At 38.3% G+C, this 18,315-nt stretch overlaps 1 protein-coding gene and 1 long non-coding RNA gene across 11 annotated transcripts in view; one reads left to right on the forward strand and one right to left on the reverse strand.

Moving 5' to 3' along the window:
- Sik2 (Salt-inducible kinase 2) overlaps positions 1-18,315 on the forward strand; it is a 964,644-nt gene that overhangs the window by 723,250 nt on the left and 223,079 nt on the right. The window lies entirely within an intron of this gene.
- LOC137250133 (uncharacterized) lies at positions 3,404-10,329 on the reverse strand. Its single transcript, XR_010952766.1, has 3 exons — positions 9,511-10,329; positions 8,403-9,263; positions 3,404-3,880 (listed from the first exon to the last, which is right to left on the reverse strand). It is a non-coding gene; the product is annotated as an uncharacterized lncRNA (long non-coding RNA).

The raw sequence follows: 18,315 nt of genomic DNA on the forward strand, positions 1-18,315 counted from the left end.
TGTAACAGTTTAAACTCTCATTTGTCCAGAATCAACCCCGACATACGTAATGTATGATTTGCATGCTATGTGTCCCATGACACCAACCATATATTAAATTGTAATGTGGAACCTTCGCCTCTAATAGCAGCTTCCCTTCGGGCCAAATCTCTTAAAGCCGCTAGTTCCCTTGGTGTCTCTTTGGAGACACTTTAAATGCGTCATTAATTGAATACACATGGCTCAGACTGCGGCGTTGTTGGTGCAAGTGTGGCTACCAAAAGACTCGCTTTGCATCCAATTAGCACCAGTTCGAAGGAGTCATTAAACTTGGTTGCTTTTGTGACTGCCTATAATTTTATATATATATTTATATCAAAGCTGCAGGAGCTTTATGAGCTATACGAGCTTAAGGAGATATCACAATTGCACACAAACTGTGAATGAAAGATTACTCTCCGCCCCAGAAAGCGGTCGCTGCTCCACTGGCAAGACCAAGTGGAAAACGTTTTAACTCAACTGGTAACAACCAGTGGTAGCGACAAAGACACTTTTCGAAGGTTTTGGGCGTGTTATCGGTATTGATTGTCCTTTGATGGATATAGATCCGGTACATTTCGGTAACATGTACGATTTCATATGACTACATTGAAGGTTCTAGGCCATCCCGGACCCACTGTCTTGTTCCATGAGGAACTTGTATGCGTATGATACATTCATATTTGTATCAGGATTTCTCCCGAGTAGGTGAGCTTCACAATTGGGTTGCGGAAGCTGTGTGTTACCATTTGACGCTAGGTGGTCCAGTGAAGAAATGACTGACGCGACTTGCTGGACACCCATAACCGTTTAAACGGCAAAACCGAAATTAAGTAAGACAGTTTTCTTTTAATTTTTCTAAATTTGAAAAATTGTATTTTGTTTTTGGAATAGTAGAAAATAGCTGCGCAGATACATATGTAGATCCATCATCAGCTAAATGGTTAGCGCAGCATGCCTAAAGCGTATTGACGATGAAGGCTTAGCACCTTTCGAAACGGATCTATCTGCGCAGCTATGGCAGGTTGTCTGAAAAATTTTCTACTATTCCAAAAACAAAATACAATTTTTCAAATTTAGAAAAATTAAAAAAAATAACAATAATTATCATTAGAAAAAATTATTGTTATGGCCTTGAGCTCGAATCGAACCTTGAATCATTTATCAATAGGCCGATAAAAACAAAAACAATTGTAAGACAGTTTTGGGAAATATAGGTTTTCCGTTGCAATTAAAGAAAGAACTAGCTATTTAAGAAAACCTTGATCCCTCCTAAATATATATATGAAAGTTGGACAGAGGACCTCACATAGACCGAATGAGTCCGTATTGTTACCAGAAGTTTATTTAACGACCAAACTGAAAAACCAGGACGTATGTTATATGATAAATCTGTCTTCATGGCTGCTCCTAGATCTCACAGCTGTATCACTCCCCTTAGCTGGATTCTTAGCCTGGAAAGCCCAGGGAACGAGCATAAAACGTGCTCAATGGTTTCTCCTCCAACCCGCACTTCATACATCCGCTATCACTGAACAAGCCTAATTTAAAGGCATATGACAACAGAAGGCAGTCCTATGTTTTTAATGATAGAAGCAACTTTATAATCTAAGGTTGTAAGGCTTAGACATAATCTTCGACACTTTACAGACTCGCGCTTGGACCCACGCCTTTCCCGCTTGGTCGATCATGTGCACCTTCTCGCCCAATCTAATTAGGAGTCTACGGAGCAAGCTTCAAGGGATGCGCCCTTTTTAGCTAATTCATTCATTCCAATCTATTCCCATATGCCCTGGGACCCAATATAGATGTATGCTTTCCCCGTCTCGATTATTTCCAGGGATTGCTTACACTCTAACACTCTTTTAGATGCTGTGCTATGCGAGATCGTTGCATTAATTTTCGCTTGGCTGTCAATATAAAAGTTAACACGGCTGCAGTTTGACCTATTATCTTCCAATTCTTCTACTGCTTTGGTTACAGCTGATACTTCCGCTTTGAAAACTATACAGTGATCTGGCAGCTTGTAGGACCTGTTTATTTCCGGATCAGCACAGTATACCACAGACCAGTGCGCGGACCTTTAGAAAGAGAATGTTGGCAGACGAAAAATGAAAATAGTGGTAGAAGTTGGTAGATTTTTTTTCCAAGAAAATAATAGCTACCATTTATATTTGTACACAACAATTCATAATTTATTGTAAAACAAATAAAGCACATTTCACGGAAATAACACCTTTGAAAAAACATTTAAACAAAACAAAAAAATACATACATGTAAATTTGTACATAGCTTATGCCTATATGATATTTGACTTTTTCCTGTATTTTGAGCTTGAAATACTGACGAAAATTTACCGAAACGTCTAATTACAACAACAATTTTCCAATGTACCAAAAATACTGCCACAAAATAACCGACTTCGGCATGTTATCGTTTACTTAAATTTTTTTTATTTTCCTTCAAAATTATTCAAAAAAACGGATGAAAATAGCGCAGGAAAATATTTGCGTGCTCATTTAATACATTTCCTTCATAAACAAAATTTATTTCTTGTTTGAATTGGTGCACAAATATTTCAAAATTGGTAAGTTTGGTTAGTGCCACTTCTTAATGATATTAGGGTGCGCTCGGCAATTAAATACGTTTACCTAATGCTCGTAGTATTTCGTTTCAATGCAAATATATTAGGGGGACTCATGTAACCGTATAAATGCCTTATAAAGTGTGTAAACGTATAAATTTATCTAGTGCGTAAACGAACTGTCAAATTTTGTATGAAAAATCATTTACACAATTTGTATAAATTTACGCGCACATTTCATTTTGTAAACGCGGTAAACTCAAAGGAATGCAGCCTTGCAGACATTACAGCAGGCATTTTCATCAGAAATCTCCAACATTGGCCAGTCATTTACAAGAATATCTTAGTAAAGACGTTTTAGTTTTGATTTTTCACTTAATCTTGGCTTTTTTTAATTTGTATAACAATCTAAAAATTTTTGTTTGGCAATAATAAATCTGATAAACAATCAAGTTTATCAAGAGTATTACTACCCTACAAGACATCGTTCCAATAACTTGGTCACCAATTATCGTCTTAATGACTTTTACATTGCTGTCGTGAAAAAGGTAACGCATGCGCTCTCTCAAAATAGTGTACGTGTGACTCGCTTTCTCGCTCTTACCTGTTGTGTTTTCGACATTCCTTCTCGCTCGATGTTATTTACATTTTTAAGTTACTTCATCAGTTATGTTTTCGTTATCGCTAACCAAAACATATGCAACAACAACAACACGGCTAACTGGCCTATCGGTTACCCGTATCGGTTACCTTCTGTCAAATCGTTTTTTCCATGAATGAAACGCGTCCTTTATGTTCAGATAATATTTAATTATAAATAATTCGTATATACAATGTTTTTGTACAATTTAAATTATTCCCTTATTACTCTAGTGTACTTTACATATGTGTATATTGATATGTACAAGCTAATTAAGTACAATAACGTCTATTAATAGATGTGCCCTCTCTGAAACTTTCGAAGCTCAGTGATGACGCCCAATTTTTCCTGCGCTGGTGGTGTTGTTCAACATCAGTTTGCAGAGCCATATGAGTTTTGTAGGGATAATACCAGAAGCCCCAATTCGTGCTATCAAAGTCGATTTATAGGTGATATTGATCCTTTGGTCTTGACCCTTTCCCATAGTATGCTTGTTAACGCCTTATCTGTGGTACTAAAAAGGCGGGGGGATAGTTGTCGCAGTTTTCTTAAAATTTGAGCAAATTTATGTTCTTCCTTCAGCTACAGCTGGAATATTTGGAATATTGCTATGCGCACATCGTCAAAATCAAATTACCTAGAATGAGAAAGAAACTAATATCAGTAAGGATAGATTAAAATTTTTAGTATAATTAACCCGAAAAGTGTTCTATAAATAGGGCTCCACAATTAGCTCTTTTCTGAGAGGCCAAAGGCACAAGGGACTCAAGGAGATTTCACATAACTAGAATCAGGGGTACCCGAAGATACTTCGCTGTTGCATTCATAGAGAACACAACATTATAACAAGGGATAATTGATTGATGTTACGAAGGAAATTAGACTTGCTACAAAAACAAACAAATGCAGATGACAGTTAAATTCAACAATAATAACAACAACAACAACAACTGTTTAATTCATTATCCGAAGTTCTTGTATAGACGTGCAGTATGAAAAGTGCAAAGTACTGCTAAAACTGATTTCCCCGAGTAACCCGGGAACGAATTGATGTGACTATGCCTATCCTTCTTTAGCAGCAGGGTCTAGAACCAGTTCCCTGTTCGACAGGAAAATAAACGTTTGGTTATCTCCAAGTTGATCATATGCTATTACAGAATATACTCGTTTGCTGCATCCGACCAGTACATCCAACTTTCCCAGATTCTCTGGGCTCAGCAAGGGTATCCTCCTGAATGGTGCATTTGTTGCACCCTGCTGCCTGGCCGCTCACCCAACAACACAAGACACGACGGAACTTTCCTTGGGACACCCAAGGTCACTAACGCTTCTCATGGCTCCAGCGGGTTAGGGGGCTTAGAGTATACCCGCGATAGGCATGCCTGCGTAAGAGGCGATTAAAATACCAAATTGGTTCAGGGGGTTGTGTAGCGCAACCCGTTCAATGGGTTGCCAGCGCCAAAAATAGCTTCTCCAAACCAATTGTGAACCTCACCTACCCGTGGCGAATCCTGTTTCTTTAACAGCCGAGGCCCTCGGTTGATTCTAAAGTAAAAACCAAAACAAAATATAGGTTAGGTTGAACTGGCGGGTTCATGACGACCTCACATAGACTGAATGAGTCCGTAGTGTTACCAGAAGTTTGTTTTAACGACCAAGCTAAAACCCTATCAACAACCAGGACATGTTATAAAATAACTCCGTCCTCTTGACAAATACCAGAAACTTCCTAGAACTTAAGCCACTTGCTGCTTCTAGATCTGACAGCTTTATCACTCCTAATAGATGGAGTCTTAGCCTAGCAAGTGCAGGGCAAGAGCACAGAATGGGCTCGATCGTTTCTCCTCCAACCCGCACTTCCTACATCTGCTATCACTGACCAAGCCTAATTTAAAGGCATGTGACGCCAGAAGGCAGTGTCCAGTGAGAATACCCGTCATGAGTCTACAGTCTACAGTTTAATGATAATGAAAATATAAGAATCAGTGTTTATGAATAACATATTTTAATTAATCTCTTACAACAACGTGATCGGTGGCTACATCGCCATGTAGATAGTGTGGTGTTCCACCTTGTATAAACGTAGCTACTGTATGTTCTCAACCGTGCAAATGGACATAAGCAGTAACATTATTCACATAAACATAGCTTGGTATTTGTGCAGGCATCAATATAGCATACATTGGTCCAGTTTGGTGTGCACCAGCCACTGGTACAAACACTTTTGAATGCATAGCTTTCATATATATTGGATGTCCAGCAGTGCTCCGGTTGTGCCAAAATGTAATGGGCTGCTCAGTATCTTGGTACGGCTGTATAGGTATGGGCGGGTGCAATGTATTACTAGTCTGCTCAAGATCGTATGGTACATAGATGGCTCGAAGACGCCAGAGGGGATTGTAGCCAGATTTTTCGGACCCAGAGCCAAATTATCAGTACCTCTAAAAGCACATCCGAGCATTTTCCAAGCGGAAGTATTCGCCATAAGTTAGTGCGCTAAGCTGAACCTTCAGCGCTGATACCCCAATGAAACAATTGTCATACTCAGTCAGACAGTCAGTCCCCACTAAAGGCATTTGCGGCGTTCGAAGTAAAGTCTGCACAGGTCCTTCAGTGCGTAGAAAAGCTGAATCAATTAGGAGCACACAACGTAGTACTGTTGCCCTGGGTCCTAGCCCACAGGGGAGTGGAGGGTAATGAGCAGGCGGACTCAGTGTTTAATTTGTTGCGTCTCTCCCACAAATTGTCAACCTCCCACCAGATCCTTGCAGCGGGTCTGCGCCATACTCTCCTCTTCCGAGAAGGTGTCGACCCCAATCCGGGTCCTTCTCCTGACCCGGTATTGAGAAATGGGTTTGCTGCGTTTGCCGGAAAAGAATCTTTTTAGGACGGTCATATATATAAGGGCCTGAAATATTTCAATGAACTTCCTAATCACATAAAAAGTAGTAACCTCAATACTTTTAAAAAAAGTTTATTGGAGCATTGTGAAACCCTTCCAATAAGATAAAGTTTTTCTCCTCTTCTTTTTTACATGATATATCCGATACTGGAGCGCGAAAAGGGAATGGTAATATTGGAAGCAGCAAAATACAATGCATCCGGCCCTATGGAAAAGAAAATCGGTCGCCACCTGTAACTCCAAACAGTTCCAAAAACAAATTTCGCTGGAATTCTGTATTTTCAGCCGATATTTACTGTTGCTGATCGGAATCACTCGCTTTATACTAATTTCACACAGACGGCTTATTGAATAATAAAGGCAATTTTCTACATTAAGACGCTTATTGAGCTCAATCTTCCCTACAAAATTCGAATCTATTATTATTTCATTAGTAGCTAATCGAATGCCTAATGAAGTCAAAAGCACAATGCAACTCTGTTGGCAGCGTTCCGCTTCCGTTTCCGTTTCTTAGTTTTCAAAGCAAATGTCATTGCCTGCATGGCGGAACGATACAAGGTGGCCGCATCGAACAGCTGATTATAACCTTTTTTATTTGATTTGATACATCAACTACCGGCGCAGTACGATTTTGTCCATCGAATTTACAAGTACATGAAATTTTTTTTGTTTGTAGCTATGTCACCATGCTCCCACCTTGTATCGTTCCGCCATGATTGTCTGTCTCATCCTTCATACTAATCGAGCAGTTACTTCTGTGTGAAAGCAAAAAATTTACGATTTCATTAGCAGGTGAAATGAGATCATTAAGTTTCTGTGTGAAAACAGTATTACATTATGAGGAAATACGGCACCTGAGAACACAGCCGTATGAAGCTAAAAAACACAAGCATGTCTTCAGTGAACTTCACAAACAGGCGTCGGACCTCTATGCCGGTGTTTCCTGTACTCAAAGAACAAAACTAGCAGAGGAGGAACGCACTCTCCCTAGGGAAACGCGAGTAGTCACTCTCAACCTCGATCTGGATACCGTAACCGTAATGTGTTCCCACATGACACCAACCATCTCTTTAACTGTATTGTGGAACAAACGCCTCTAACACTCCTCTCATTATGGTCCACCCCTGTTGAAACAAAAAGTTTCTTTGGACTCCCGTTAGAGGACATTGATGACAATTTGTGATCTTTCGCTCCTATTGGATGGGGCGAAGCACTGCTACAACAACAACAACAGGCGGACAACATGGAAAGAGAGGTAGCAACTGCATGACCCATCGATCCCGAGCCGTTCCTGCCAGTTGGACCACAGGGGCATTTATTAGCAGAAGGGAGGGAAAAGAGAGAACACTGGGGCAATATGCCAGGCCTGAGTCAATCTAAGTTACTGTTAGGGGGTTACAGCACAACTCGATATAGGGCATTAATAGGCCTCTCAAAAAGATAACCTAAGAACCCTAACGGCTATTCTTACAAGACACTGTAGACTGAACAGTCACATGCAAAAGCTGGGTATAATATGGAACAACACATACCGATTTTGTGATGGATCAGCAGGCGGTGAACCATATCCTTCTAGATTGCGGCGCAATTTCAAGACGTAGGGCTAAGTTTATGGGCTCACCATGGCCAGAGCATTCCCACATTTAATCCCTCAAGCCAAGAACACTGATGGGGTTCATCACGGAAGTCGGCTAGGATGAGGTGCTGTGCAGGAGAAGTGCAAGTCACTATGCAATCCTCAATAAATTATCTATCTATCTACGTTCCGGTAACAAGCACCATTGTGGTACTAGCCCCACCATCTCGGGAACTATTGATATGACTACATTAAACCTTCTAGGAATTGAATATTAATGAGCGCAATGCGAAAGTCTGCTAAAATGTACCATTCTCCATGGAATGCTCGATGAAAAGAGCAAAATTTACTAAAATTTTAACTGGCTGTGGGTAGTAAGGTTTTGATGTCCCCTCTTAACGCAATGTAATGACAACTGCGATGCAGGGAAAATGACAAAAATCTTGCAAATCTACTGATAATAATTAATTAGTTCCTCCCCTTCTATGCAGTTCTATGTATACATACATATGTATTTTTCTCTCCAAACGCTAATTAAAAAAATTAATTGGTTTTCACATGAACTTCGAACGCTGTCGTATTTGCATTCTTCAGTTGATTATCAACCAAAGCAAGACAAAATATCACTAAAAAATTGATACATGTTGCTTATATATATAAAATGGTAGCCAATTTACTTACCCTTTCTGGTGCGATGATTCCTGGACAATCGGGCCTGACTAGACGCGATTTTTTTTGCCTGAAGAGAGCGTGCTTAACGCGAACCATATCATGTTATGGCACACCTTTGGTGATGCAAACAATCAAAGACATTTCTGCTTCTAATGCTTCTAGGATAGCAGCAGTAGCTCCAGGTGGCGCCACATAAATAACAGTTGCATGCCGATCAGTTGCCTTTTTTGCTCCGGCTACCTATTCAATTTTAATTCACATTACATTATCTACTATTGCAATTTTTAATCAATACAAATCAATATAAATTAAAAAAAAAAAAATAAATGTAAGGCGCGATAACCTCCGAAGAGATCTAAGGCCGAGCTTCTCTTCCAATTTGCGTCGTGCTCCTCTTGATTTTTCCCTACAAATTGGCCGGACGGGACCTACATGTTTTATGCCGACTCCGAACGGCATCTGCAAGGCAGATGAGTTTTCACTGAGAGCTTTTCATGGCAGAAATACAATCGGAGCGCTTGCCAGACACTGCCGAGGGGCGACCCCGCTTAGAAAAATTTTCTTCTAATTGAAAAATCTTAATTCTAAAATTTTGATGTTGCTTTGCCCGGGAGTTGAACCCAGAGCATACGGTGTGATAGGCGGAGCACGCTACCATCACACCACGGTGGCCGCAATCATCAATCAAATCAATATAAATTACCGAAGCAAATACTGACAAACCAAGATGCGTAGTTTTAGGGAAATACATTCAACCAGTTTGGTACCGTATTCCAAAGCATGTTGGTTGTAAAGTACCTTGTATCCTTGGCAAATGACACGTAAATCTCCAATTAATTGAGATTTCCTCTGATTTTGGCATATTCTGAGCTGAATCGCAACCCGGCGGAGATGCTATATATCAGAATAATATAATATTTTTTTATTATTTAAAAATGCACATACATACGTATGAATGAAAATCAGAAAGTAAATAATGTTGTTGTTGTTGTAGCGATAAGGACACTCCCCGTTATCGACTTTGTTGGTCCTTTGCCGGATACAGATCGGGTACGTTACGGGAACCATTAAGGTACTAGCCCGACCATATCGGGAGCGATTTAGTATGACATGAAACCTTGTAGGCCATCCCGTCGATTCTATACAACTTAATATGGTATCGATTTAAAAGACGGTGCACCAACTAATTTTTATCAAAAATTATCAAACGTGGAATCAAAAGACGCGCCTCGAGCTCCGATTTTATTATTATTTGATATATATAAATTAGGTGATGCACCGTCTTGTAAAACGTGACCCTTAATATTATTTTGGGCGAAGGCCGCCAACGCAAAAAGATGGTCTCTGCAACAAAATTTTTAATTTCTGTCACATATTACAACTAAAATTAACTTAATATTATTTTGGGCGAAGGCCGCCAATGCAAAAAGGTGTTCTCTGCAACAAAATTTTTAATTTCCGTCACATGTCACAAATAAAAGCACAAGCTATTTTTCGTTGGAAACAATGATATTTTTTCTCCGTTTTAAAGTTTCCCGGAATAATTAATGAACTGTCATTTCGATGACAGCATGAAACGTCGATGTGTTAGTTGAGAGCGAAAAAAGCTTTGAATGTGTGGGTGAACTAGTTACCTCCGTCTTGTAGGGTAGGTGCGTTCATATAACAACGTGTGTAAATGGATATAATTTTACACCTTATAAGTTTATATGCTTTCATGAATCCCCCTATTGAAATGTTGGTAGATTTTTGGGCTTTGGTGGTAGAAGTGGTAGAAAATGAAAATGGGTCAAAAAGTTGGTAGATCTACCAATAAAATGGTAAAGACCGTGTACTGCCGCAGACCCTACTCCTTCCATTACATTGGAACCATCTGTGTACACATGTATCGCCTCGTCCGCCAATTCAACGGGCAACCATCCACCTCTATTGCGGCTTTAAGAGCCCCCTCGAAGCGCAGATATAGAATCAGGTATTCCCTTCGTCCTGTAATTGATGACGCTATACTACCATGGCCGTATGGTCTACGATCAAGCTGCCTCAAGGCCCTGAGCCTCGTTGCAGTTGTTGTTAGTGTAAAAATGAGATAAACTGAAATAAGCAAGAAATACAAGCAGAATATCCTAGTGGTTAAGACTACTGCAGTTTCATCGTGTGATTTGCAGTTCGAATCTCGGTAAAACCTTTGATAACATGCCGAAATTGTCTGATGATTATTACGTGGCGGCTCCCGAAATCGTTCCATCGTAATATGCAAGTAAATATTTTTTTCTTTTCAGTTTCTCTTAAAAGAAAAATATTCATTGAATATGCAAATATTATAAGACGGTATTAAGCCCATGATTTCTTAAACATTCGGTAAAAATTTAACACACCATTTCACATACAAACATAAATTATTTTAATAAAATATATTTAATTTTGTGTAAAATTAATAAAAAAAATACTAGTTTGATGCAGCTAAACCCATAAAAATCAGTCCAAGTAATGCAGAAGCAATTATATTAAAAACATTTTTAAATAATATATACCTAAATTAGCCTCGATAATTAAATTTTTTGAAAAGAGAGGGTATAATAAGAAATAATGAAAATAAAATGGTTTATAATTTTAAAAATAATCCAGATTCTTTAAATAATAATAACTCCTATCATAATCAAAACCCAACATTCAGGGATATTCAAGGACAAAATAAATATGATCATGAATACAGAAAGCAAACTGTTAATAATTTTTTGGGTAGTAGCCATATATGTAATACTCCTATATTGCTAATAGAAAATGCTCGCAATGTGTTTTGAATTCGAAATCAAAACAAGACAGCCTATAAAATTTTCCTGATTGTAGCAGCATAAGTGTGACAAGAAAAAATTTTAATTTAGGAACATTCGATTATTGAATACAAAAACAAATACGTTTAAACAGCAATATATCGGCACTCTGATGTTTGGGAATTACCTAGCCTTTGTAGCAATATAGGAGATTACATATGTATATGGTAGTAGCAATAAACGAAATTATCAAAATAGTGATAATTTGTATAATAGTAGTTTTAATCGAAACTATAATAATGACCAGTCTAGAACAGGCATCGGCAAAATCAAAATTCAGATGTGTTGGTGAGAGCGCGATAATCGCTCACATCACTTGATATCGGTTTGCGTAGTTCATTCGCTTATTAGCACTGATGACCACTGATGACCTGATATGAAACTTCTCGCTCTCTGCGAGCGCGTGAAATTGTGCATTTTTTATAACATTGGCCATAGATGCCATCATCCTCAAAATCAAATTTGGGCATTTCACAATAACTTTGGGGTATTTTCCATGGTAAAGGTTCAATTTATGATTTTCACCGAAAATTTACTCAAGATTGTCAAATGGGATATCAAAAAACTCGAATTTTTGTCAGGATTACAAATCCGAAGAAAAAAATAACCCCTTTTCACCCGTGGAAAATTTATCAGTGACAACACCTTTCATTGAAGGGCTGCACACGAAACGGGTTTTGGTAGCAACTACCGATTGATATAAAAGTCAGCTTCTTAGTCTTCGCATTGATGTAAGTGGATGCATAAAGGCCATGTTTTTGTGGAGCGTGCGACATTCCATTTTTGACAGTTGAGGTAAATTGTAGGTATACGTATAGGTTAACGCAACATGTTTAATTAACAGCCTTTTGCGAACGACAACGCAGATACTTCACCAAGTGATCTAATCTCGTAATTTCTTATACATTTTTTGCGTTTTTTATTGTATGTGGATATACATATGTATGTACATAAACGTTTTGGTCGCATCAAAGTGAAAAAAGGGGCTAGCCGTTCATTGTTATCTTATGGCGGTGCCAGAGCAACAAAACAAAGCAACGCAATCGAAATATATTATTTCATATTTTTTCACTTATCTACCACAAAATATTTCTACAAAACTTTGCCTTTTTTATAAATTTTAATAAGTTTTTATCAGCTTACTTGCTGATCTTTTGAAAATAATGAAACCGAAGGGATTTCTTGGAGAATTTTTTTTGCGTATTTTAGGCAACTCTATAGATATCTGATTTCAAGCCCCATTGAAAACGAATGAACTTTTGCTTACAATTGAATGAACATACAGCTGATTTCAAGCCCTATTCCTGGAAACGAATTGAGAGAGAATGAATGTTTCGTGCTAATAAGCACTGATGACCTGATATGAAACTTCTCGCTTTCTGAGAGCGCGTGACAATGTGCATTTTTTATAATATTAGCCATAGATGCCATCATGCTCAAAATCAATTTTGGGCATTTCAGAATAACTGTGGGGTATTTTACATGGTAAATGTTTAATTTGGGATTTTCGCCGAAAATTTACTCAAGATCAGGGTTTGAATTGCTTACTGAAAAATAGTAAAATTTAAAAATTTTTGGCTTTACAAGCAATGAGTTTTTTGTCGGTTTGGAATTTTTGTATACAGCTTACATTTGTATTTGAAAAATTTTTCAGCAACAGAAAAAAGCAAATCAAACAAAAAATTTTTTTTTCATTTTACTCAGATATTACTTGAATGGATGCGAGCTGTCGTAGTCAGCAGAAAAAAAAACTTGAATATTTTACTGTGCTTTGAAGTTATAAGTATTTCATGATGAACTATTTTTAAGTAAACATTTTTCAGTTTGTTCACAGCCGAAATTCTGGTTTGAATTACTTGCTGAAAATAAGTAAAAGTAAATTTTTTTTTTACTATTTCAGCAGAACTATTTTATTTTCAAAGGGTCATACAAATTTGCATACAAATTGTACGATGTATTGATCGTAATAGCCTTCATCTACGAGTAGGTATTTCTTGTTTTTATGTTGTTTTAACCCCCGACATACATATATACACATGCTTCTACTGAAAAAAAGACAAATACGTACGTACAAAATCTGCACCTCCACCGGTAGCTTGGTATATGTACTGGAGTCACTTGGGGTTTTTTCCGAGACCAAAGCATGGCATTTCAGTGTAGCATGGTTTAATTTCTCTCGGATCGTTCAAAATTTGTCACACAATGAGTAGCTCCTTGTGGAGAGACTGCTCTCCGTTCGGTCCTAGAGAATAGCACTGCCACATCTAGCGAAGAAATACATATTTATAAAACGGGCACATATATGTCACATGCAAAACGCGATGTTTTAGGCTAACCCCTAACACCTGTTGTCGACGCGATTTCTTTAAAACATGCATGGATCCTTTCTGTTCACAACCAAGGGCGATTCACACCGAGATTAAGCGCACCTCCGTTCCTTCCTCATCTATTAGCACCAAAGTTGGTCTGATAGAAAAATTCTCGTTTGTTGCTAATTTTTGTAATGAAATTTGTCATGCCGCTACTTTCGAACACGAGTAAGGTTCCTACAAGAAGTGGCCGTAATCGGTATATACCCACGCAGTCTTTTTTATTTATTTCATATTTCTTTGGCAACGCATTAGTACAATGCAATATTGTATAGTACAACAAAAGTAATAATTACATAAAGATCATTTAAAAATATACTATATAAAGCGAAAAACATATACAAAAGAATAAAAAAGTAAATGAAGTAAACAATTTCGTATTTATTCACTGTTGAATAAAGATAAAAATTTACCATATTGCATATTGTAACGATTTTACTTGCAATTCCCCTTATTTGCAATCTTCTGCTGAGTTCGAATCACTAAACTGATGAATAAATAACTCCAATACTTAATAATGCAAAATGGCCTTTATTAAAGTACTTCACAATAACACTCAAACTTTGCAACGAATAGCGAATAGCTTGCTTAATAACCAAACTGATTCTGATTGCTTGATTGATAGCTCAAATGAAACTCCTCTTCGCCTCTACTGTCTCGCCTTTTATACTTTTTGATTTCTCATTGCATACTTGGTTGCGTCATAATAATCTAAGCTGCGTTAGAGCTGCCACCCAGTTTCTCCGAGCATTATTTTTGGCCCGTTTTTTTCGAACACCATGGATCAAGTCAATGGTAAGCGTCGTGGTGACGACCTTAATAACGAGGTTGATAGCGCCAAAAAGGTGCAACGGATCAGCGGCTTCTCTCCTAGTTTAATGCAAAGCATGGATCAGCGATTTGCTAAGTTCAACGATCTGATTGCTAAGCAAATTTTGGACTCGGAAAAAAGGCTCACTGAATTCGTATGCAAAAAACTAGAAGACAAATTTGTGGTGCTGAAGAAAGAGGTCAGTGGGCTTAATGCAAAAGTTACTCAGCTGGAGAGCGTGTCCGAGCGCGTTGGTTATCTCGAAGAGGAAGTAAAAACACTCAAAAACAATGCGTCAAAGCAAGAGAGCCATATTGCCGCAAGTGAAGTCCGTGTACACGGATTCCCTTTAAGGAAGGAGAAAACTTAACAAGTGTCTTTCATCACCTCTGTTCCACTCTTAGATTGCAACCAATTCCTATAATGAGCATTTTTCGGCTACGGAAACTAGACAACAGCGTGACAGATCCGGCCGTAGTAATCAAATTTCAGTCGCCGACAGACAGAAACAAATTGCTAAAAAGTATAGGCACCTTTAGGCGCCAAAACAACCCAAACATCAAGCATCAAGGGTCTGCAATTAGTTCATGTGGGCATAAATTCAAATGCTCCGATTTATGTAAATGCTTCGCTGTCCAGGCAAAGCTATGCGATTTTCAAGGCAACGATCCGTCTAAAGAAGAAAAGGAAGGTAGTAGCGGTTTCTTCTAAGAAGGTTCTGGTACATATCAGACGAACAGCCAACGCCAGCCCTGAAGCAATACATAGCTTGGATTTTCTAGAGCGTCTTGAGAATACCGGCGAAGAAAGCGCGAGTTCCTTTCGAGTTGAAGATGCGCCAACGAATAATGATCAATAAATTAATTTCTATGTATGGTATATTACTTAAGTTCTTGAGTCTCTTCGTTTCCGTCTTTATCTCTCCCTATCATACTTGTAAACAATAATTTATGTTGTCTTTATTGTTACGCATCGCAGAGCATTCTTTATATCCCATAGATAGTGATGGTCCTAGACTATAGGCTATAGGTTGTCTAGTTCCAAAGACTGCTTACATACACTGTTGCGCGTATTCAGCAAACGTACTAAAGGGCTCAAAGTCATCCATCTCAATGCGCAAAGCCTATATAAAAAGCTGGATGAATTGAGATTCATATCTGAGGGTTCTGATATAGATGTTATAGGCCTATTTCCAAATTGTCTACAACTTCGAAGCTTTTCGAATGTGTTGTCAATGACAAGCTTTACTTTAGTATTAAACACCTGATTTGCGCCAATCAACATAGTTTTGTCCCGGCCAGATCCACATTAACGAACCTCGCTGTGTTTTCTGAGGATTGCTACGCGGCATTTAGGCGGGGTTTTCAGGTTGATACAATATACCTAGACTTCTCCAAGGCATTCGATAAAATTTTTCATTCAATTTTAATTGCGAAATTAGCTTGTTATGGGTTCCACTCTACGTTCCTACAGTGGATTAAATCTTACCTGCACAACAGAAGTAATGTTGTAAATATTGACGGCGTTTATTCGAAACCATTTTGGGCCACCTCTGGAGTGCCCCAGGGCAGTATTCTGGGCCCTTTACTATTTATGTTGTTCATTAATGACATTAGCTCTTGCTTCTCATCTACCAAATTTATGCTTTATGCTGATGATCTCAAGATCTATTCTGAGATCAGTTGTTATATTGATGTCGTTGTTCTTCAATCTGAGATTAATAAGCTTTATATCTGGTGTGTTAAGAACCGTCTTTTCCTTAATATAAGTAAGTGCCACACTGTGACGTACGGTAAACTGCTGAGGCCACTTCATACCTCCTATCATATTGCAGAAACCTTTCTTCGTACGACTCTTGAAGGTAAAGACTTGGAGGTTTACTTCGACTGAAAGTTTAATTTTAACACTCACGGCAGCTTCACAATTTCTAAGGCGCTTTCAATGCTTGCTTTTGTCAGACGCCATTCCGCAAACTTCTCTGACCCCTACACACTCAAAGTTTTATATACGTCCTTTGTGCGGTCCAAACTTGAGTATGCGGCTTTCATTTGGCGGCCCTACCACGCAGTTCACATCAACCGCCTGGAGCGGGTTCAAAAAATCTTTATGCGCTTCGCGCTTATTTCATTACGTTTCTCTGAACCGATCCCGTCTTATGAGTCTCGATGCCAACTAATATCCTTACTATCCCTAAACAGTCGCAGAATTCTTTTGGCCTCGTTGTTCATTTTCGATCTCTTCACGGGCAAAATTGACTGCGCGCTGCTTCTTGAAAGACTATGCTTAAATACTCCCTGTAGAAACCTCCGCCACTTTGAAATCTTTTTCAGAGGGCTGAGTAGAACTGTTTATAACTCAAAAGCGCCTATTAACAGAGCCCTATCAGAAATTAATTGCTTCTCAAGTGTTTTGGATATTGATTTCTCCGACTCAAAATACGCTTTTCAACTTAAACTAAAAAATTACTTAATATGTAATAATATAAATTCTTTTTGCTAGTGTTCTCCATAGCTCATTATAAGCTGGTCTCTGTAATTTAGTCATAAGTGTCTGTAATAAACATTTGTTACTAGACTAAATAAATAAATAAATAAAAATATAAATTTTGTAAATCTGCCAATCTCAACTAACAATATATGTGCTGACAATTATTGTATTCGCGCTAATGTTGATTTGGTCCTCTTGAGTTTGCTAGTGTCGATGATTGTGATGTCGTTCAAGCCATTCTTTCAGTAAAGTCTAATGCTATGGGGTTCGATGGTATATGTCCGAAATTTTTAAAAATAATCCTTCCTAAAATCCTTCCTCACTTAACCTACTTAGTTAACTTTGTGCTGACGTCCTGTGTATTTCCCAAATGTTGGAAAGTTGCTAAGGTAATCCCAATCCCCAAGCAAAACAAGGAGTATAGACCTATAGCTATTCTGCCTTTCCTTTCCAAGGTCGTCGAACGAATTTTACACTGCCAGATAAATACTTATGTGCAGGATAATAACCTTCTCACAGATTCCCAGTCTGGATTCAGGTCAAATCGTAGCTGTAAAACGGCGCTCCTATCGGTGATATAGGATATTCGAGAACAAGTTTACAAAAATTTTACTGCTTTCATGACTCTTCTCGACCATTCAAAAGCGTTTGACTCGGTCGACCACACCGTTCTCTGCAAGAAGCTGGACAACCTATTTAATTTCTCCAACTGTGCAACAGCCCTAATCAGATCGTATTTGGCCGACCGAACTCAGGCAGTAAGTGTTGGTAGCAGAAAGTCTGACTTCGTCAGTGTTTTAAGAGGAGTCCCACAAGGCTCAATCCTTGGTCCTCTGTTATTTGTTTTGTATATAAACGATTTGCCTGGTGTTCTCAAGTATTGTAATATTCACATTTACGCTGACGACGTACAATTGTATATGTGCTGTCCTAGTGATCGTTCCAGTTCATGTATTAATAACTTAAATTACGATTTATGTCAAATTGGTACGTGGGCTTCTATGAACGGCTTATGTCTTTACCCTAAGTAGTCGAAATGTATAGTCATTCATAGAAGGTCACTAGATAAAAGTGGAATGGAAAATTTAATTTTAGACAACACTATTATAGAATACGTTGACACGGCAAAAAATCTAAGTGTAGTTTTTAACAAAACCTTGACATGGAAAGATCACATCTTCCGCACAGTGGGAAAAGTGTATGGGATGCTTCGTACACTCTGACTTACACAATATTTTACTCCATTACATATTCGTCTACTAATACCAAAAGCGTACTTAATACCTACGCTGCTTTATGGTTGTGAGGTTTACTCTAATTGTGACTATTTACATACAAACTTAATGTTGTTTATAACAACATTGCTAGATACGTCTATGGGTTGAAAAGACTTGACCACGTCTCTCATCATGCTTACAGGTTGC

The sequence above is a fragment of the Eurosta solidaginis genome, chromosome 4 (genome assembly GCF_040869045.1).
Source record: "Eurosta solidaginis isolate ZX-2024a chromosome 4, ASM4086904v1, whole genome shotgun sequence".
NCBI classification, from domain to species: Eukaryota; Metazoa; Arthropoda; class Insecta; order Diptera; family Tephritidae; genus Eurosta; species Eurosta solidaginis.